The following is a 23,920-nucleotide window of genomic DNA, read 5'->3' as shown; positions in this document are numbered from 1 at the left end:
GCTTCCCTTTTGCCCACCATCTCAATGGGGGTCAGCCCGGATGCCTGTGTAGCTCAGGGCAGCACTCGGGGTCTCCTAGTCAATGTACACAGGCGGGCTGGGGGAGTCGATGCCAGCCAGGGTACACTGCTGTGATGTCTTTCCTGCTCCTTCTCCCCCAGAAGCCAGAAAAAGTCAGAGGGGGGCTGGGACCACCACCAGTAGCACCAGTCTTCTGGGGGCATTCCATGAAGGGGACCAAGCAGGAAGTGAAGGGGTGCAGGCAGGAGTTGGCTGCTACTCTGCAGGTGGGGTCAGGGTCCCCAGTCCCCTTGCTGGGGCACCTAGTGAGGGGCGCAGGAGCAGCAGGCTGGCCGTCTGAGAGGCTGAGTGGGAGCAGAAGGAGGGCGTGCAGGAGAAAAACAAAGGGGCGAGGGCTCTGGGCTGGGGTACCGATCGGCCAGGAGAGCAGGAATTTTAATGACGCGCAGGGAAGGTGGGAGGAAGGCTTTAATCGCCTTCCACCCACTTGTATTGTATTTTCTCCTGGCTTTTAACTGAATGGTGGAATTGATTTCACTATTTTCTTCCCAGAGCTGTGGTCGAGGTTTACTCTCCCAGCTAGAATGAATTATTATGGTTGTATCCTCACCTTTGAATCTAGTTTGGGATTTGAAGATGGAAAGGGTGCATTGTCTCATAATTAATTTAGGTGGCTGTCACTGTAGCCACAGCTGGCCCCAGGCAAAGACCGCGGCCTGAGATATTAAGGAGAGAGAAAGGAAATAATATAACCACAGTCTAGATGGGCCACAGAGAAAACTTTGCTTAACCCTTTGCTGAATGCGGAGCCAGTGGGCCCTGCGCAGTCCTCTGCACTGCTCACATGCCCCCACTATCTCCTAAGCCTCTGTGTACCACCCCACTTAATCCCCAGATTGTCCCCCTACATCATTAGTATATATACTAATAGCTAGTATTAGCCCCATTTTATTGATTGGGAAACTACAATTGAAAGAGGTGGGGCAATTTGCTCATGGCCACAATGCCAACAAGAAGGGCTTGGATTTGAACCGGATCTATCTGACTTTGGGATGTTTCCCCCTGTGGACCAGGCAGCCCTCCCTAACACAGCTCCTGATTCCTTTCTTCAAGGTCCCACCATCCCCAGTGTTCCCCTCACCCTCTCCCTGCTGCAGGTGCTCCCTGGCCCTCTCTACCTCCCTTCTCCATCATAACGTGTCCCATGAGAAAGATCTGGAACTACGTCACGCTAAGGTTTCAATGATGGATAGCAGCTCACCCCACACTCCAAGACTGACTGTAAAGGAGAATCTAAGCCTCAAGAGAAAGGAAGAGACAGAGAGAGTCTCACTCTGTCGCCCTGGGTGGAATGCCGTGGCATAACAGCTCACAGCAACTTCAAACTCTTGGGCTCAAGCGATCCTCTTGCCCCACCGTCCCAAGAAGCTGGGACTACAGGCGTCTGCCTCAACGCCCAGATAATTTTTCTATTTTTAGTAGAGCTAGGAAGAGACATTCTTAAGAGACTTGATTTATGTAACAACCAGGAATATGGAGCAATATCGTGGGTGCAATAAGGCCTGCAGTTCCCCCCAGCACGTAGGCCGGCCCAACCCTGTGGTGGGCACGGCTTTAGGAGGTGGATCTGGGAAAGAGGTTGGACAGGCCCTTAGTTGAGGACCCACGTGTGTCCGGTGTGTAATACCACATACTTCACTAGTGTTTCCCCCTTTACTCCTCACAACTACCTACGAGGTGGTTGCAACCTCCCCACCTCTTGTCACAGGAAACCAGGGCCTTCCAAGACACTAAATCACTTGCCGAAGGAAATGCAGCCACTAAGTGCCTAGACGGAGATTAGGCTCAAACTCATTCATCCGATCCTTCATTCTGTGTGTTTTTCATTCTTTAAATATTATTTTTGCTCTGTGCAATGTTCCCAAGGGGGCAAATAGCCATATAAATAAATCAGGAAGGTATTAGATGGTGGATGCTGTTTGGAGTGCCTTACATGAGCCACAAACACTAAGTATGTGGTCAGTTCTACCTGAGGGCAGCAGGTGAAGAGGAAGAAAAAGAAAAACTTCTTGAAAGAGAACTATGGAGCCAGGCCTCCCTCATCCTCTCCAGAAACACTGTGAGGAGGGGCTGCAGAGGCTTCTGACGGGGCCTCTTACAATGTCCCTTGGCATCGCAACATTCTGCGGATTATTAGATTGTTATAAAGTGCCTTGCGTTTCTTGGATATTTTGGCAGCTTAAATGTACAAAAGTCATCATTTTTCTTTGTCTTCCCAGTTCAAGAGAGGATGATTTTAAAATATACTTGACTTGAAGAATAAGGATAAAAAAGAAAATGTGGGAGCCTGAGGTAAAAATGGAAAATAGATAAAACTCAAAAGTATTTTCAAGGTGTCTTTTTCTCTGTGTTTCTATTTTGCAGGTTTTAAAAGCAGAATTAAAGTGTAAAGCAGAGAGGGAAATTTCTCTGATGCAGGATTTACATAAGAAACACATTCAGAAAAAGAGGCTGTGATTCTAAAAGTGTCCTTATTATACTGCACCAAAAATCTCCCTTGGGATGGGGGAGGTTTAAATTAGTTGGAGAGAGAAGGAAATAAAATCCCCCCTTTCAAAATGCAAATCTCTCCCAAACTAAAAATTCCACCTTAGGAAATGGCCATACTGTGTTCATGAGCAGACAAAGCCCTCATTGTGAGAGGGCTCCACCCTCCCAAGCCTTCAGTACAATTCACCTGCTCCTCCTTCATCCGCTGGACAAGTCTCAACACTGAGCTTGGTGCTACATCATAGACCTCAGCACAATTCACAAGGACGTTCTTGTTTTTAGTGGTTGTGCATCCACAGACCATTCAACTGACTAGAGAAATCAAAGCTAGTGGGAATAGCACAAAATATCATGTACCTCCATAAGCCCATATGATGTATGTGTGTATTTGCATGTAGTTTCTCTGATAGCTACTGTTATTTTCATGTAATGTATATAGAATGTCACATACACGAGTAGGGCTATCAACAAAATGTTCTGGTTATCTATTGCTGTATGACAAACTACCTCAAACTTAGGGTCTTAAAGAGCAATCATTTTATTATGTGTCATAATTTTGTGGGTTAGGAATTAAGGCAGGGCTAAGCTGGGTGATTCTTCTGCTCCAGGGTGGCAACAACTGAGGTGACTTGGTATTTGCTAGTGGTGAGGCTAGTCTTGAGGATTCGAAGCTATTTTACTCACATTCATGGCACCATGGCAGAGATGGTTGTAAGGCTGGACTCCATGGGTCCTCTTATGTGACAGTTTAGTGTTCTAAGACCAGGTATTCCTGTCAGTCTCAATTAAAGGACTTTCTCTGGAGTCCCAACATTCTCAGTTCATTCCTCACCCCCTGCTCTGCCTCCAGCACCCACTTACTGTGGCCTGAACCAGCATATTGTTATTTCTGCTGCTGTCTATTATTGGTTAAATCAAGTCCCAACATAGCCCAGAATCATGGATGGGGAAAATAGACCTTGCCTCTCTAGATGAGGGTCAAAGAGTTTGTAACCAGCTCTCATCTACTACACCAGTCAGTAGGTTTTAGGTTTAGACTCATTCTTCCTTGGATAAGAACAGACTGGCTGAAATCTGAGACTTGGAAGAGTAATTGAGATTGAGTTAAGACTAGACAAGATTGACTAGGCTGGATATGATGGCTCACACCTGTAATCCTATCACGACGAGAGGCTAAGGCATGTGGATTGCTTGAGCTCAGGATTTTGAGACCAGACTGAACAAGAATGAGACCTCCAACTCTACTAAAAATAGAAAAAACTAGCCCGGTGTCATGGTTTGTGACTATAGTTCCAGCAACTGGAGAGGCTGAGGCAGGAGGGTTGCTTGAACCTAGGAATTTGAGATTGCAGTGACCAACGATGATGCTATTGCATTCTAGAGCCAGATTCTGTCTCAACAATAACAACAAAAAGGTTCCCATTCTAATTTTACTGATAAGGTAACTGAGACTTAGAGAGATCTCATAACCTGTGTCACAAAGCTACTGATTGCAAAAGTGGATCTCAAACTCACATGTTCTGACTGCAAATCCAATAAAATACTTGCTGAATGCCTACTAAGTTCACAGCCCAGCATTTACACAAAAACAAGACATGCAAAAATGAGTATTATGTGGTTCTCTGTGTCCAAGAGTTTGCAAGTAAGTAGAGTCAAAAAATAACCTCAATGTGGATGAAATATCAGTAAGAATAGGCATCTAATATGCCATGAAATTCCATGGAAAGATAGGTTTAGGGGGACTGGGGAGTTTAGCAAAGACCTGAAGTCTGATTTGAACAAAATGCCTTGAGGAATGGATGAAACATTTAACTGAGGATACCGTAGCAAGGAGGTGTTCTAGTCAGAGCACATTGTAAGCAAAGGGAAAGAGACAGGATATTCAGGAGAATGTGCAGCCTGGGATGTGTGTTAGGGCAGCAGTGAGTGGGAACACTCCTCCTGGTCCAGGACTTAGGTCTGTACCATTTGCCCTCCCAGTCTTAGTTCCAGTCTTAGAGCCTGGGGTGCATGTTGTTCCAATATCTGCCCAGATTCTGCAACCAGCCCATGGTGGTCTAGTGAGATGCTTTACAGTTAGCTCACCTACATGAGAGGGGTTGGCTTTCTGGTCTAATCTAGCTGTTCTCAGCGCTGACCACAGAATACAACCTCCATGGATGCCTTTACATTCTCTGGGGAAGACTTAGGTCCGGTTTTTATTTATTTGTTTCTATTTCCCTGGATGATTTTAATGTGCTGGGGTCATTGTTCTCAAACTCTAAAGCATGTGAGAAGGGTTATCAAAAGACAGATAGGCATGGGATCCCACCTCGAGTTTCTAGTTTGGAATGTCTATATTTGGGCCCAAGAATGAACAATTCTAACAAGTTCTCAGGCCCATGCTGCTAATCCCTGGACCATACTTTGAGAGCCAATGCTCTAGAAAACTGACCTAACCAGCTACAGATGTGAGTTCACTTCCTCAGTAATTCTATCATTGAAAGAGAACTGAGGTTGCAGAGTGCATAGTATAAAGCCTTGCTACTCAAAGTGAGGTCCCTGGACCAACATCATTAACATCAACTAGGAGCTTCTTACACATGCAAGTCCCCCACACCTATTGCATCAGAATCTACTTTTTAACCAGATTGCCTAGGGGATTTGAAGACATGGTGCATTTAAGAAGCTCTACTCTTGAGCGTGGTTGGTTCTCTCTGGACACATCCTGAGTCTTGATCTTACCCTCAGATCCCCTGGGTGAGCAGAGTCCCCTAGGCAAGTGACTATCATGACATAGCTGAGACAGGTACTAATTGAAGGATCTGTAACTCACAGACTGCCCCCCCCATGAGCTTTTTATTATGTATTTTACTCACTGTGAATTTGGATAATAGCAGCTAGGTGGCAAATATGTTTTTGTTTTTTTAGCCTCTTACCATTTGTAAAGTGCTTTCATCTCTGTTCTACATTTATTAAAGAAAGTTGAAATACCCACACGAGCACAAGCAAAGGGAAACAGACTCCACTACCTCAACTGTCGGGAGTATCTGCTACTTTATTTTATTTTTCAGGAGACAGGACCTTGCTCTGTTGCCCACCCTAAACTTAAACTCAGACTTAAGTGAACCTCCTGCCTCAGCCTCTTGAGTAGTTGGCTTTTTAAATACCATTTTCAATTTCTTTTCATCTAGCAGCCCACCAATGTGTGATCCAAGGTCATTTTCTTGGCTTGTGGCCCAATGCTAGCTACAATGAAGCTGCTATTTTGAATTCAGGTGTTGATTACTTCCATCACACTGCTTTGCCTAAAACTAAAGGCCCCCAGTTGGTTCTTAGTATCTTATCTAAGGGGACTTTTCCTCCTCTTTACAGCATGGGGAGTTAAGATTTTATCTGGTAGATGTGGAATGTGCCTTGCTTGCTCCAAGGCAGCTACACCTTGCATTAATTATACCATTAGTGTTGACATGATAAGATCATGAAAGTCTTCCTAATCCTCTCCAGCATAAACACCCCTTATCTTAGGTTCTTAGCCAATTAGTTCAATTTAGTCCCTTTCAGTGGACAGATGCTGCAGAGGTCAGATTGTCACCCATCCCCATCTCATTTCTAATTGGGTCCTTCTGTCTCCTTTTCCAAATTCATGATCAAAACCTGAAGAGCCATCTTTCTCAGAAAAGAAAATAAAAATCACCAGAAGAGGTCACTTCAGGCCTCCAAGTGGTGCAGACATGTATTAAATGTCATGTTGGCAGGGCTCCAAGCAGGCTCGTCCTCATGGAAAGTCTTGCTATTTTCACAGGATGCTGTATTTTTCTATTTTTAACCAAAGAACTCCATTGCCTGGGGATGAGAAAAGAATCTGGTTTACATGAAAAAAAGAAATTTGCATCAATGACAATAAAAGAGTGAAGTCTCCTGATAGAAAACTGATTTTCTTATCAAGGTACAGGTGGTTATACTGTGAATAATACAGTACAGCAGAGTGATGGTCCTACTCGGGCTGACCAGGCTGTTTAAATTGGGCGTATTATCTTGTGGCAGGAACGAGACCTGCTACATATTATAATATTATCTTGTGACCTATGCCAATAGGTTTTGTGGGGGAGGCATACACCCATTGTACAAAATAGTGACTGGGAACTTAATCACAGAGGAATTATCTACATTGCAAAAAGAACTTGCCATAGGTTTCATTAAATACTAAGGACCAGGGATGTAGAGAATTTGAGGGGAGATGTTTTGAGGGAAGCTGGCTGGCCAGGTGTCTCAGAACAATGGCACCTATAGGGGGATGACATAGTCCAGAGTCCATTTCTTAGCTTTGCAGATCCAGAAATTCAGTCTGAAAATGCAGAGTTGATGGAGCTCTGTGAGACTGACTACCACTAATATAACTCATGAAAGTCCAAAGTATAACTTCGTTGCTAGTTTGTGGGTTTACTGTGGAAACTCTCCTTTCCAGAAATCAATTCAACAGATTTTATTGGATACCTGCTATGGATTCAAATTCCCTGCCTTTGTGCTGGATACATTCTAGTAGGAGAGACATATGATAAGCAGAGAAGTGAATAAAGTCTCTGAGGCAGCACTACGTACTACCAGAAAATGTAGGTAGATTAAGGGGAAGAAAAAGGGTTTGAGGTGGAAGTGAGGGTGGGAGGTTGTTCCTGTTTCGTTTAGGAATGAATGTCAGGGAAAGTATTTCTGATAAAGAGACCTTGGAGCAGACCCTTGAAGGAGCTAGAAGCCGAGAGATCTGCAGGAGGGGCACGCCCAGCAGAATCACAGCAGGGGGAAAGGGAAACATGTGCTTGATGAGTTCAGGGACCGGCACCCCAGTCAGGGCTGCAGAGAAGGGAGAGACAGGGAGAAAGGCCCTGTGGGCCTTCCTAAGGATTTTTTGTTTTTGTTCTGAGTGAGATTTGGGGCTGAAGAGTGACATAATCTGATCTACATTTTAATGGAATCAGTCTGACTGGCTGTGTTGAAAATAGATAATGGGAAGACAAGGGAGGAAGCACGAGGTCACCCCAAAGGCCCCTGATCACGGAGCTGGAGGTGAGAACGGCTCCAACCAGGGGCAGTGGCAGAAGGGCCAGATTCTGGATCTGTTTAGAAAGTAGCCCCGATGGCTTTTGCTGATGCTTTGTGCGTGGGATGTGAGAGAGAAGCCTGGAGGCAAGGATGACTCCACGGTTTTTGGCCTGAAGAGTTAGAAGAAAGAAGTCCCATTTGCTGAGAGCAGGAAGAAAAGCTTGGTGGTACCTGTGTGTGCTGTGTGGCTGGGGAAGGATCAGGACGTCAGGGTTCAGAAGTCAATGTTGAGATGCCCACTGTATATCTGGAGAGGACAGTGAGTGTCGGAGCACACACGTGTCTGAAATGCAGTGGAGACATCCAGGCTGGATGTCACACACATATTTGGGAGGCACAGCATGGAGAGGGCATTTCAGGTCTGGACACAGGAAGAAACTACCTCAAAAGAGAGAGTAGCTAGAGAGGTGCGACCTCTGCCCATTAGTGGTGAGTGACACGAGGGAAACCCAGAAAAGAAGGCAGAGAAGGAGCAGCCACAGAGGAGGGAGGACAGCCCAGGGAGAGCAATGACCAGAGGACAGGAGAGAGGTGGCACACCCTGCCAGATGCTGCTACCCTGAGTGGGTGAGAACCGAGACTTAACTCCTCCGTTTAGAACCCGGGAAGTCACTGCTGACCTTAACAGGAGCAGTTTCAGAGGAGAGGTGGGAACAAAGTCTGATTGGACTGGTTTAAGAGAGAGGGAGAGAAGAGGGAGTGGAGAGCGGGAGTGCAGAGATCTCAAGAGTTTTGCTGTGAAGGAAAACAGAGAGTTGAGGTAATGGTTGACCAGAGATTGGGGTCAAGGGAGCTTTTGGGTTTTGTTGATTTTTGTTTTATTTTAGAAGGAAAATATCAGAGCAAATTTGCTGATGGGAATGATGTGTAGAGGGGAACAGTTCTTTGGAGAACTGACCTTAAGTAAAGAAGAGGAGATAAACCCCAGTGCCGGAGGGAAGCATGGGCCTCACACAGGTGCACGGCAGGTCATCTGTAGTAGCAAAAAGGGGGTGAAAGTCTGCAAGTGCGCGTTAGATGTGAGGCCGGATTTGTTTTCTTCAGACCAATTTTCTTTGTTCTCAATAACATGGGCGACAGCTGAGATTGAGGAACAAGTGAGGGGAGAGTTAGATGTTTGAGATTATGTGAGTGGTTGCGTCTTGGACAGCAGCAGAGTCATGATCTAGAGCCTGCTTCACCCAGGGGGATTCAGGGACCCATGGCACAAGCATCACTTGAGAACGTGTCAGAAATGCAGATTCTCAGGCCCCACTCTAGACTTACTGAATCAGAAACTCTGCGGCCAAGTTCAGCAGTCTGCTTTAATAGGCCCTCCAGGTGACTCTAGTGCACACATGAGCCTGAGAATCACCAGTCAGGAAAAGATGGTATGATTGTGGGCAGCATGCCTGAGGCTGGGAGCCAGGCATCCAGGGCAGTCCGAGGGCTTTATCCAAGCCACAGCTAAGCGTCCATTTCCCGCCCCAGCAATTAGATTAAGAAGGCTGTATTACCCTGTCCTAGTTAACATGGCGGAAGGAGAAGACTTCTAGATAAGGTCTCTCAGTCTGAAAAATGAGCCCAAGGAAGACATGGTCCCCTGATGCTGCTGAGTTCTGAGGTACAAGAAGACATGGTCCCCTGATGCTGCTGAGTTCTGAGGTACAAGGATGTGGTGCCTGGAAGTTTAGCACTGTCCTACCACCAAGGAGACACTTGAGGACCAGGCTGAACAGTCCAGAGGGCAAGGTGGAAGGGTGGAAAGAACCGGGATCCTGAGGATGTCCAGCCACTGGGTTCAGTGAGGGTTTCTCCACCTCCAGACCTACTGTTACCCAAAGTAACATGTCCCGACACTCAGCCTCACCTGTAAACTGTTCTCATCTGTAAACACTTCCCCACACTGTCAAAAGGACTATGGAAAACCATGCCTTTGAAAATAGCTTATGACATTGTAAAGCATGATATAAATGGAAATTACAAGTGTCATTTCCAATAGGGCATTTGTATTTTGATTCAAATTATCCACATTTTGCTTATATACAATGTTCCAGAGATTTGAATGGTGACAGCAACAGCGCACTGGGGACTTCCTCACAGTGCTCCAGGGTCAAGAAGTCCATCCTTGTCTCAATCCGACAGGACCCCAGCCCAACCCTGGACCTGATGGACAGACTCAGCTGTAGTAAACACAGATGACTCTTACAGGCTCAGCATGCCAGGGCAGTCTGCAGCCAGCTGGGCATAGTAGGACTTGAAAAAAGTTGCAAATGAGTAAATTATACAACCTGTAGCAGTGCCACCCTCGGCTCATATAAATATTTTGCTTGTTTATAAATGTCATGACCCATTCGAACTCTCCTCTTAGGAGCACAAAGCTCCTTCTGCTTGCAGGCCCCCCTGTAGCAAGCGGTGCCCTGCTCTGGCCGGGCAGTCCTCCATCCACAGGGAGGCACGGACACACCCTCTCTCAGTCTTAAAAATGACTCTGAGTCCCTGTGTCCCCGATTGTGTCCTGATCAGACTTGTTTCCCCAGCAGGGTGATTTCATGCCACCTGCCTCTCCCCTTGCCAGTTAGTGCCCCTGAGGCCTCTTCCTGGACCTTGTCACACCCCCACCCATTCAGAGGCAAGAGGAGTGTATTTTATTCCCTCAGTTAAGGCTAAAGCTCGCTTTCAGAACCCCAGTTAGCCCTACCCATTATCTCCAAGCTCAGCTCACAGACTCTATTACACAAGGGTTGTGTGCATTGGGCTTTGAAAGAAGCCATGCCCCTGTGTCTGTGGGACCTTCCCTGTTCTCCTGGCTGGGTCACACTTGGCTGAGGGATCCTCTCGGTCCTCACCAACCAGATGCCCGCTCAGGCTGCTGGCGTGTGGGGTGTCACCTTGTCACTCACTGCTTCCTTGGTGCTACTTCCTGCTTGGCTCTGCCCCTGTCGGAAGGTGCCCCACAGGTGGCATCAGGAGAGACTTGGTGAGCCCACCCAGGGAAGGAGGCGTTATAATCCACATGAGGCAGGGAGAGTGGTAAGAGGGAGAGACCAGATTGCATGCAGTGCCAGCAATAAAAAGGTAACAGTGAAACAATAAAACAATCCACTGAAGGGCCAGAGAACACAGCTACTCAGAGGGCAGATGACCCATGGACCATCAGAGATCGGGCCCGTGGGACTTCAGCCTAGTACAATTAGGTCTACCCACACCTGTTTGCAAAGCACCAGTCAGAACAGGTTGGTACAGGTGGCACCTGGATGTGAGAGCCACCCCATGTCCTGGTACCTGCAGGGACCACTGGCTGTGCTTCAAGGGACCAGCTAGCTCTTTTGCAGAATTGTGCCCTCAGTGAATCGGGAAAGGCAAGGACCCTCGAAGATGACCTCAAACTGGGATCTTTTTACACAAACTGGGTGTGGTCCCAGAATGGGTCCGGCATCTCTAGGAATGCAGTGGACTGGGTATTTACGCTCGGCGTTTTTCCCCTAGACCCTGAGCTCCAAGGACAGAGGCAGAGCTTTATCCATCAGTGTCCCCCCAGGGATGAGCTGGGAGCCTGGCATGAGCCTATTCTCAGCGAAAGTTTGTTGAATTGAAAGCCTGGACCAGGAGTGGGTAGACGTTTTCTAAAAAGGGCCCCAAAGTAAATATTTTAGGCTCTTTGGGCCAGATGGTCTCTATTGCAGCCCTGTTCTAACTGTGAAAGCAGTCACAGATAACCGCGACAAAGGGGTGGGGCTGTGTTCCGATAAAAATTTATTTTGTGGACATCGACATCTGAATTTTCACTTCATGAAATATTATCCTTTTGATTTTTCAACCATTTAGAAATGTGAAATCCATTCTTAGCTTGTGGACTATACAAAAAGAGGCAGCAGGCAAGATTCGGCCTAGGAGGCGATGCTTACGAACCCCTGGTCTAAAGCTGTGTTTTTCAACCTGGTTTATCTCCCGGCACCCTGGAACCTCTAGTTAAACTTCCATTGCACACTTGGGTTATGTTGATCAAAAAAGAAGAGTAAAAAAAAAAAGAATATACTTACTGTGCTTTTAAACTTCTTTTGAAAATAATAAGCTTAATTAATAAGCTTTAAAATTTTTGAAAATAATAAGCTTAATTAATAAGCTTTAAAAATTTTCATGGCACACCAAAGATCTTTTTCTATCCACCAGTTGAAGATCACTGGTCTAATTCACTGACGCAGACACATTTCCTATTTCCAGTGGGGAGTGAACATAGATTTTCTACGGGCATTTTTTAGTGTCTTAGCCACTGGGAAGTGCAGTGCCCCAATAGCTGGACTGCCCCCCGCCACACACCCACACCCACCCCCACACACACACATCTGTCCAGCACATGGCCATTATTCTGCACTCCAGGGTGTGAGAGGGACAGAATCCAGGCTGTTACGGTAATTAGGAATATTGCTGCTTCTAGGCAAGAGAGACCAGAACTTGAGGTTAATTTCTCTTTCTGCCTCTCCCACCCACCACTCAGGGTACGTTACACCAGGCTGGGAGACCATAGTTAGTATGCAGCTGGCGGAGAGATGGCTAGCAAAGAGAGATAGCAAGTAATAAGAAAACAATCTCTGATGTCAGCAATGCTTCCTCTTGAACACTTAACATTTTCAGTGCATTTTAATTGATCAGGATCTTTCATTTATTCCTCACAATCCCATAAGGTAAATAATTCACTAAGGAGATTTGCTTACTTAGGCATGGCCTTTAAGACTCTCATCCAGGTTATTTTTATCCAAAGTTTATTCGATCATTTATTCAGTAAACAAGTTTTGAGTGCACCAAATGCCATGCTCTGTGAAATAAAAATGAATAAGACATGGTTCGTGTGTTGGGGGGTCTCGCCATTCAGCATCGTGGTTCCCAAGCTCTCCTTGTTGATGATTTTCCTGTAGCATGTCTCTCATGCAGACTCTCAGGCCCAGGGTGATGTGGTAAATCTGGATCCAGTTTGGGCAAACACTCTGTGGGACAAAGACCGCAGGCTGAGCGCCCCCCCACCTCCACCTGCTCCCACTCCCCCCACCTCCACTTGCTTCCATCCCCACCACCACCACCTGCTCCCACCCTCCCTCACCTCCACGTGCTCTCAGACCCAGTTGGCAGGGAAAGGCTGACTCCAGACCTCAGAGAAGACTTTTTCAGTCCTGGCTGGGGGGGGGAGGGCAATTCTAGAATAGGATTTAGTGTTTGGGTCTGTTAGGGAACCCCAGGGAGTCTCCAGATCCAACTTAGAACATTTGAAGCTCTCATTTCAGAGAAGGAATTCCTGCTAAAAGTCTCTTACACCAAGTTTGAATTTGATGTCATGGCATAATAACAAAGTGAGAAAAGCTTGCGATTTGAAGTCAGAAGCCCAGGTTTATGTGACATTTAGCAAGTCATCTTACTTCTTTGAATTTCCATGTCCTTATCGAAGGGGATGGTAACAGCCATCCCTGCCCCACCCCGGGGGAAAAAATTATATAATGGCAGGGTCCCGAGCCAGTGCAGGGGCCCCTCCCAGCCCAAGGTCCTGGCTCCTTTCTGATTTAGGTCTGCTCTTGGCCTTGGTCCATTACAGTGGGTCCCACATAGTGTTCTGGGGACAAGAGACCACAAGTTTGTCCCTGGCTGCTGAGTCACCTTCTGAGAAGAGCCAATGTATTCCAAAGCGTGAGGTGCCCAGACATCCTGCAAGATGAAGACAGCCGCTGTTTTCTTCCTGCAGTCGGGGTTTGACATGAACTCATTCTGTGGCAGAATGCAACATGAAATTCACATCCAATTATTGAAAATGTCATAGAGCTCAGTTTCCCAATGTATTTTATTGACAAATGATATTTAGGGAACTGTTTTAAGCTTGCAATCTGCCCTTTTATGTTTTGTATGTGGGTCCTCCCATCAGAGTGTTTGGTTTGGTGACCCTCGGGGACATTCCCCAGAGTGTGATGTAAAGTTGCTGCCCCCTCCTCACCCCAGGCTGGGGGCTCTGCCCACCTCAACTGGGAGCTCCCTCCATCCTTAGAGGTCTGCACCCCACACCCCTCTGCCAGGTCCTGCCAATTTGAGGGGGATGTTTGGCTCTATCTTTCTAAATAGGGGCTTCTGCCTCATTTCCATGCTTTTTTTTTTTTTTTTAAAAAACACCTCAGTTAAATGTGTCTTTTATTTAATACTTTGACTTTAATTCCTTCAAACGGGCTTTGAAATTATCTATTGTGCTGCTGATGAACCTGTCTTCTGATCTGAAGTCTGAAACCCCTCCCTGTTGTGGGATTTACAGCCTGGCCGCTGTAAGCTCAGCTCTTCCTTTAAAAGTCTCTCTCTTCTGCCAATATTTATTGCTGGAGTCACTGTTTGCCCAGATCTACTGTCTGATGCGTCTTCTGGGAAATGAAATTTACATCTCCTTGCACTGATGGGAGTGACATCACTGGTGGTGTGACCTGGGCCAAGCTCCTCCACAACAGTGGGGGTGGGAGGGAAGGGAGTGGGCTTAGTAAACAGAAGGCCACCTTGTCCTTCCCCTCTCCCTGGGCCATCCCACCTACCAAGCATTACAGTGTCATTATATGTTAATAGAATCTCTTAAAACTGACACCTCTGCTTACAATTAGTGTGGAGGGAAAGCAGGGGGGCGTGGGCAGGAGGGGAGTGTCCAGCCTTTCTGCAGAGGTGCCTTCCCTTTTTGGCAAGTCGCCCTCCTAGGAGCCAACGGACATGTTTTGCTGGCCTCTGTTAACAGATGAGCTCACTAAGGGACAGTGATTCAGAGTTTTGCTGCTCCATAGCAGACTGGGTTGAAGGCAACTCTTGAGGCATGGGTCTCTCTTCACCAGGGCACATGCCTTGGGAGGGAGAGGGAGAGAATGTGATCATAGTGCTCAGCCCCAACCCTCTCCTCAGGCCTTACAGGAAAGTCACCTCCAGGCTGCAACACAAGCTGGCCCTGGACAGAGACAGAAAATGCCTGCATAGCAGTCTGTGCGGACGTTGGCCTCACCCACTCTCTTCCCTTTCTCCCTCTCTGGCCGGCTTTCTCCTGTCTGTTTTCTCCAGGGAGTGTTGGGGCCCTGTTGCTTCCTCACCTTCTATTCACTCCTCACCTCCTGCATCCCTCTCTCTCTTTGTCCTCCCCACCTCCCCTGCATGGACCAATGATCTCCAACTGCCCAGCTCAACAGGTAGCTTTGGTCCAAGGCTGACTTTTCAGGTGTGGCGCCCGCACAGTCACACAGGGCCCTGAACTCAGAAAGGCCCCACGCATGGTTGAACACTCTTCTCTTGCTGCCTTGAAATTCTTAATAATTTTTGAACAAGGGATCCTGCATTCTCATTTTTGCACAGGGCTCTATCAATGGTACAGCTGATTTTGAGACTTTTAAAAATGCAACTTCTATAACTGACACCATCCATTGTCTGTTCAACATCCGTCTCCCCTCTTTCCCTCCAAGAATCCTAGTTTTTCCCGTCACCCTTGGGGACCTCTTGATCCCTGTGGCCCCTTCCTTAGCTGCAGAGGATGAATCTAACTGATTGAAACAGTGATAGAATCTCAAGACTTTGGGTCAGGAATTGACCTAGAGGTGATCACAGATCTAGATCTCATCACAAAAAGTAAAAGCTTGTTCTGGGAAAGTCTTTGCTTTCTGGGGAAAGTAGATAGATGCGGCTGGCCTGTTCCTTACCCTTCTGCCCCTCGCCACTTTTCCAGCTGGCAATGTGGGCAAAATACCGGGACAACCAGCAGCCATTTGGTGACACATGGAGGAAATCCAAAAATCGTGGTGGGATGAGAGAGAGAGAGAAGTAGCTGGTCTCTGATGGCATTGTTGAGCTCTGCCCAGGCTAGAGGACCTCTCTCTGAACTTCCTGTCATGTACCAAACAAACATTAACAATCATCAAAATCCCTTACTTTTTAAATTTAGTTTTTTAAAATTTCAATTGATAAAAGGGTACATGTGATTGGGTTACATTGGTTAGCACTTGTCAGGTGGTGCCTGAGTTGTAGTTGAGTCCTCTACCCAAGAGGTGTCCCATGTACCCCTACATTGTACCCGTTAGGTGGGAGCTTACTGAGTTCTACCCCTTACTTGAATTAATTATGCTTTTCTCGTGTGGGCCTGTAGTTGTTCATCTGCTAGTTTCAAAATAGTGTTGAGTACATAGGGTTCTTGCTTTTCCATTCTTGAGATACTTTACTAAGGAGAATGTTCTTCAACTTTATCCAGGTAAATACAAAAGATGTAAATAACATTCCTACTATTTATGGCTGAATAGCATACACACACACACGCACATATATATATCACAGTTTATTAATCCATCCATGGGTTGATGGGCACTTGGATTTTTCCCACATCTTTGCAATTGTGGATTGAGCTTCTGTAAACATTCAAATGCAATGTTCTTGTGATAAAATGATCTTTTTCTTCTGGGTAGATACCTAGCAATGGGATTGCATGGTCAAATGGAAGATCCACTTGTAGATCTTTGAGGACTCTCCATACTTCTTTCCCCCAAAGCTGTACTAGTTTCCAATCCCAGTAACAGTGTGGAAGTGTTACACCCAGGCCAGCATCTGCAGCTTTGGGACTTCATAATGTGGGCTGTTCTCACTGGGATCAGGTGATAGCTCAAGGTTGGAAAACCCCTACTTTTTAAGTCATTGGTGTAGCATTTTCCTTTTTTCTTACAGTTAAATGTTTTGTAACTGCAATCATCTCTCCTCAGGATTCACTGTGACTGTGCTATCTGTTCCCTCCACCTAAAACAGTCTTTCCTTGGCAGTCATGACACCATCTCGGCTGGCTTTTCTGATCACTTCTTCTCACGTTCCTCCTTCTCTGCTCAGTCCTTTATGAGGCTATGTGGCAGGATTTAGTGATTTATTCTTTTATTCATCACTAGGCATTTACCAAGTACTCGGGAGTAGGAAGTTTATACTGAGTGGAGTGTATGGTGCCTGGGGGGGTGGGGCCTGGAGAGTGGGCAGGTCCTGGAGAGTGGGCGGGGCTGCTCCCACGGAGCTTGCTGGTGTCCCTAGACCCTGCCCCAGACACAATGCCCAGTCCAGGGCCACTCACTCGAGTCAGCTTTCTCCAGGTGTGGGGGCTGCACTGCAGGGGCAGGGCGTCACACTGAAGTGCCTGACTAGTTTAATTCAACGCATCCTCCTGGGAAGGAAGGAGAGAAGAGACTGGACTGTCCTTGATGAATCATGAATCATCTTCACTCCATATTCTCAGGCAAGGTATGAAGGGAAGAAATGAATGAGGTGGCTACCTGTTCTCATTCCTAAGCTCCAACTTTACTGTTTGTGCCACTCAGACATATTAGGAGATTCTGCCGTAGGAGATTCTTCTCACAGAATCCTGTCAAAAGTGGAATTTTCTTTTATTTCCCATAGGAGGAATTGAAAGATCACATCAGGTTAACAGTCATCATACTGCCGGCACTGCCACCCTCCCTGACCCACACGCTGGGATGGAAAGCAGTGAGGAGCACTCCGGAGCGAGCAAGGCCCGTTCCCCAGACGGCTGGTGGGAGAGGACCGCTGTCATCAATCACAGCGTTCTTTTAAAAAGGTGCTTCATTTGGGACTGGTTTAAAATGAAAGAGTTTAAAGTAAAATGGCAAGCCACAGATTTTATTTATGAGAATTTGACCTAAGGATATACATCAAGTAAATGACAGAAATTCATTTATAATGATAATACTCTATTCAGTGTTTACTTAGGATTACAGAACATTGAGAAAAAACTTTGCTTATTCTTCTCCTTGGAATTCTTAGGTTACAGGCAAAGCACCGTGCGGTCATCTCCACAGATGCTACAGAAGCACCTGTTAAGCTTCAGCGTCCATTTGTAATAAACCTTTAGTAAACCAAGAATAAAACGACAATTCTTTTTTTTTTTTTTTTTTTTGCAGTTTTTGGCCGGGGCTGGATTTGAACCCACAACTTCTGGCATATGGGACTGGCGCCCTACTTCTTTGAGCCACAGGCACCACCCAAAAGAACAATTCTTAATTTACAAAAAAAAAATATGAAAACAAAAACCCACAACAAACATTATACTGAACAAGGAAACAGAAGATGCCTTGTCATCAGAGTTTGGATAAACACTCTACAGATACTTCAGTGGTGGGACTATGGGTACCAGGCGGAGGAAATTATCCTAGGTATAAAATTTAAGAAGGTGCTCATAAACTCCATGATCAGTAAAACAGTATTTTAATGCAACATTTTCAGACATGAAAATTAATGCAAAGAATCCTTGAAGAATAAAATATACAAATAGTTCATACAGGATTGATGCTGATTTCCCCTCCTGCTTCCAACTCTAACATGGTTCTAATATTCATTCAAATATTCTCTGCCTTCATTACTGAGCTTTTTGGTGCCTCCCTGAGTTTTTTACCCAAGGCAGGTGCCTCCCTCATCTCATCCTAATCCCAGCCTTATGCTACTTATTGACAAAAATTGCTGGGAGTTTTGGTCAACGTAACATAACAAAAAGAAAAAAAAATGAGGCAAAATAGTACAGAAAAAGAGATAAATATATAATTATTAAAAGTATTTATAAATAAGATCGTAAAAAGACGAATCCTGACTCCAGCCATCACTGTGTATGTAACCTTTAGCATGTCACTGAACCTCTCAGCTACAAAACAGGGATAATAATAGTGACTGCTTCATAAAGTGATGGCTAGCATTAGATGAGTTAATGTATGTAGAGTGCTCAGAGCTTGTCAAAGAGTAAGCAGTGTGTAGCTTTATCTATAATATTTGTCTACCTGGAATGTCCAAGGCAAACAATTGAAAAATATTAGAACCAGGTCAGAATATGTAAAAAATAATCAGTTCTCCCCCACACAAGCAATATCCAATTATTAAATGCAATATAGAAAAAGATACCTTTGTATAGCAACTAAAATTATTAGTTGGGGAATCCATTTATCAAGATATGTGCCATACATGTGTGAAGAACCAGTATTGTAAAGAGATTTCTCCCTTAAATTAATGTGTAGTTAATATAGTTCCAATCAAAATAACAATAGGAGTTTCTAATCAATTTTGGTTGATTCTAAAATTCATCTGTTATACGTGTGCCAAGGCTGTGTCAAGAAAGTCTTATGCTTCGAAATAGCAAATATGCTACAATTAAAACAGTGTGGGGCTGGCACAGTAACAAGGTATGTGAAAAAAAGGCCCAGAAACATGATGTATGGAAGTTATCATTTTGCTGTGAGAATTAGCATATACTAGAAGCATCATTTCAAGCCAGTGAGAAACAACTTTCCTTTTGCAAAAGGAACAAGTTAGATCCCCGTCTCATATCATACTCTGAAATAAATTCCTAATCAATCAAAATCCTAAATGCAAAATAAAGAAAATAGGCACAAAAGTAATACAAGAACATACAAGACAATTTATTTGTCATGAATGTATTGAGGAGTGACCAGCACATAGGAAGCACTTAATAAATACATGTTAAATCAGTGAATAAATAAACTTAGACAGGAGGAAGGCCTTTCTAAAGAAAACACCGAACCCTAAAGCTGTTAGGTAAAAGATTGACTGATTTGATGATGTAAATCCTAATAATTTTGAATGAAAAAAAAATCCACAAATGAAAGATTATTTTCAAGAAACTCTCTGGGAAAAAACATTTTTACCACTCTCTCATATTCAAAGAATGTATATATAATCTTACTGACTCCTATAAAATGATAAGAAAAAGAAAACAATCCAGAGAGAAATAGACTAGTCAGAGAAGAAGAAATGGAAATGTTCAATCCATATATGAAAAGATTTACAATTTCAGTAATCAGAGAGGTGCAAATGAAAAGAAGATATCTCTATCAACTGAGATGAATAATGCTCATTATAATTGTGGGCGCAGGGAAATGTGTATTCTCCTACAGTGATAATGGGAGTTTAAGTGGTTAGAGCCTTGAGGAAAAGGTGTCGGGTGTGCCATTGGGCAAAAACTGTATCTATCCACATTTAAAAGGGATAACCTTTCACCCTTGCATTTTAACTTACAGGAATTTCGCCTACAGAAATCTACCATCACTCCACAAATGTGCGTGTGCATGTGCAAAGAAGTTTACCTAAATATGGCTTAAATTACTAAAAAACTGGAAATAATCTAAATGATCTTCAATATGAGAAGACATTCATGAGTGATGTTTCTCCTGATCTTCTAAATAGGATTTAATGATCGAAAAGAGTGAAGAAAAATAAACATGTACTGACAGGGAACTCTCTAAACCATGTATTAAGGGAGGAAAGTGGGTAAAGAAAATATCAACTGAGTTTGTATTTTTGTCTGTTTTGCTCCTTGTATTCTCAGTGGCCAGAGCAGTGCTGGGCACACAGGATGGTTCAGAAGTATTTGTTGAATGGATGTGTGCAGTATAATCCTGTTTCTATGAATGCCGTCACAACCAACTATAAAATCTTCCTCTCACATAAATAAACACCAGTTTTAATTGTGAAAAACCATGTTCAAATCCTAGCTGTAATTCATCGATCTATGGCTGTGAGCAATTTACTTACCTTCTCTAAGACTCCTGCCACCCATCAGTAGCTAAGGATAGTGATATGTTCACCTCACAAGGATACTGGGAAGATTCAAAGACAATTGTGTGTCTGTCACTCAGGGATCCCTACAACACCAGGTGTGTCTCTAATATTCTGTAGTTGCTCAATCATTGATGGTTACGGTTATGCTCAATCTTCCTGTATTTTTCCTGTACCACATGGACCACCTAATGACCATTTGGTATGAAGTTAGAGATCATACCTGGGAGTTTCCTGAGCTATGAATGAACTTCACTATGGTCCTCTCTGGTGGTTTCTGCAGGGCAATGACCCTGGCAGTTGATAAAACCTTGTTTGTCTTTGTCTTCACCTGCCTTTTCCCTCATCCACCCATCTCTTAACCCAACATCTGGCAAGGGCCTAGAACAGGGGTTTGTTTTTAGTACATATTTAATAGGAACTTACCATGCCTAGCACTAAAAGCACAGTGATGCACACACTCCCAGCCTTTGTGGTGCTTACATTTGGCTGGTGGAGAACAATTGAACAAGCACTAACAACAAATGTAGTAAGTGCCATGATTTGGGCAGGGGGTACAGGGAGTCAGCAGTGGTTCAGGAGATCAGAGAAAAGTGAGGACCAATCCCCTAAATCTAAAGTTGATTAGGGGCAAATGGGGCACAGAGGAGCTAAGGAGGAGACAAGGATTTCCAGATAAAGGAAATGTCTTTATGAAAAGGCTTCTTGGAGAATGTAAAAGACTTACAGTATGGCTGGAGCTCTCAAGGGGGAAGTGTGGGATTGCAAAAACTAAAGCCTTGGAGGTGGGCAGGGGACAGATTGTGAAGGGCTTTATATACTGTATTTAGGAGTTTGAATTAGTCCTGAGAGCAATGAGGAGCCTTGGAAGAAAAGTAATGCCTATATTGGGTTAGCATTTTGTAATAGAAAGACCATTCTAGCTCTGCTGTAAGGAATACAAAAAGGTAGGGTTGTTTTTTTAGAGACAGAGTCTCACTCTGTCACCCTCTGTAGAGTGCTGTGGCATCACAGCTCACAGCAACCTCTAGCTCTTGGGACTAGATGATTCTCTTGCCTCAGCTTCCAGAGTAGCTGGGACTACAGGCACCCACCACAACACCCAGGTATTTTTCTATTGCCACAATTATGGAGCATATTGCAAGGGTACAAGTCAAATCTATCAAGTATTGAACACAAATGTCTTAACACTGTGGGGAAAGCTATGTTAATTAGTAGGATGTAAGCACTTCAATTGTACAAATAATCAACACACTGAATCCCACAAAGGCATAAATGTACTCATGATCTATGTATATATGACTTAATAAAAAAAAAAGTAGGGCTGTGTTCAGGAAGACCAGTGATGGGGCTGTTAAGGTGATCTAGGGAGAAATGATGGTGGCTTGGCAGGGGGACGTTGGAGTAGTCTAGAAATATTGTACAGGTATGATCAACAGGACTTGGTGATTAATTAGATGTGGGAGGTGAGAAAACAGGAACGAGTCAAGGATGACATGTAAGTTTGTGACAAGTACAATTGATTCTTCATATATTAGTCTTTTATCTAGCAACCTTGCTGAACTTTCTTTGTAGCTATAAAGCTTAACTGTACATTTGCTCAGATTTTCTTTGTAAACAGTTATATCTATATAACTGCAAGTAAGAATGGTGGAAGTCCTTCCTTTCATTTTTATTGATGCAATATCAGCTAATGTCCAGTCAGAAAAAGACAAACTGCTCTTGATATTTCAAGCAAAGTGACAGCATAGAGGAGATTAGTGCTTACAAAACTGTTGGGAGACAGTGTTAAAAGTCAGGGGAAGTTGCTTCTAGCTTTGGAGTTCACTACTGCTGCCTCTGTGGTCCTTCAAATCAACTCATTGCTATTGCCACCAAGTCAGGAAAGTGCAGAAAACTGTCATTGCAGCAGTGAAAGGGGTGAGAAGCGTGCTTTGAGGATGCTGTAAAATGGCTCGGTGCCTGTGGCTCAAGCGGCTAAGGTGCCAGCCACATACACCTAAGGTGGCAGGTTCGAATCCCCAGCCTGGGCCCGCCAAACAACAATGATGGCTGCAACCAAAAAATGGCCAGGCATTGTGGCGGGCGCCTGTAGTCCCAGCTACTTGGGAGGCTGAGGCAGGAGACTCGCTTGAGCCCAGGAGTTGGAGGTTGCTGTGAGCGTGATGCCATGGCACTCTACCCAGGGGGATAGCTTGAGGTTTTGTCTAAAAAAAAAAAAAAAAAAAGAGGATGCTGTAAAGTCTCATTTCTGCCAAAGCTCAAGTTTGTCCAAGCCACTACCAGAGAGGGAATCCCATGGCTTGCTTCTGACTTCCTTTCATCTCCAAATGTTAAGCAAGTGCATCTCACTGACTGAATGTTAATGGTCTTTAGGACCCTGAAGGTAAAGGAGCATAGGAGGAGGAGTTCCCAAGCTTCCAGCCCCTGTAATAAAGGGCAGGAATAGTAGAAATAAAAGTTGGTCACAAAAACAAACCAATAAAACCTATATCCAACACTGTTTTATCTTAATTTTCAAGACCTATCTTTTGTACTCAAGACACCCAAAACAGTTCCAATGAGCTCAGGTCTCCCGGTTCCTCTCTTACTACTTACCCCACATGCACTATGTTCTAGAACAGTGTACTTTAACTTTTTTTTTTAATTTCACAGCACACTTGAACCTGTAGTTAAAATTCGATAGCACACTGAAATTATGTTGATCAAAAAAAAAGTGAGTTAAAAGAATAAACTTGCTGTGCTTTGAACTTCTTTCTAAAATAATTTAATTAACAATCTTCAAAATTTTTCACGGCATACCTGTTGAAAGTCACTGTTCTGGAAGATGCGAAAAATGACAAGAAGTTTTCTGAATGTATTTCTGTGCCTTTGCGCTTGTGGTACCACCCAAAAGTTACCTTTCCTCTGCCTGTGAAAACTCCCTGCTCCTGTATCTAAATTCTCATTTTCATTTTTATTTTTGAGAGGGAGTCTCACTATGTCACCCTTGGTAGAGTGCTGTGGCATCATAGCTCACAGCAACCTCAAACTCTTGGGCTTAAGCGATTCTCTTGCTTCAGCCTCCCAAGAAGCTGGGACTACAGGGGCCCATCCAGCTATTTTTTGGTTGTAGTTGTCATGGTTGTTGGGCAGGCCCAAGCTGGGTTCAAGCCCCCCAGCTTCAGTATATGTGGCTGGCACCCTAGCTGTTGAGCTACCGGCGCCAAGCCCTAAAGTCTCATTTTTCACTTATGTTCACTTCTTCCTTTCTAGTCTAGGCTTCTGGCATTTGTCCTTGCTTCTTACACTTGTAATGCTGCTTGTCTTTAAAATATAATTCCCAGGCAACATTCTGATTGTCCCCATCATGTCAAATTAATGCAAAGACCACTTAAGCTGCTAGAAAAAGATGGGTCATTGTGTGCTGCTAACAGTGACACTGACGGTGGCATTAAAGCAAGGACAGAGAATATTGTAATAAATGATTACTTATATCAAATTAGAGCACTCTAGAGTTTGAAGTGTCCTTAGAAATCCAATCCTTTTGTTTTACACCGAAGTGGAGATTGCTTGATTCCTTAGCACTGTGAAAAATCGGTTAGCGAGCTCATCTAGTCAGCTCTTCCTTCTTCAGGTCAGAAAGGCCTGTACAACCAAATGCTAGAGACTTCCTAGCTTCTGGTACAGCATTAGGTGCATAATAATTAATCAGATG

The sequence above is a fragment of the Otolemur garnettii genome, unplaced genomic scaffold, assembly GCF_000181295.1.
Source record: "Otolemur garnettii isolate 467f Iridium unplaced genomic scaffold, OtoGar3 scaffold00073, whole genome shotgun sequence".
Taxonomy (NCBI): domain Eukaryota; kingdom Metazoa; phylum Chordata; class Mammalia; order Primates; family Galagidae; genus Otolemur; species Otolemur garnettii.
This window is presented reverse-complemented; position numbering follows the sequence as displayed.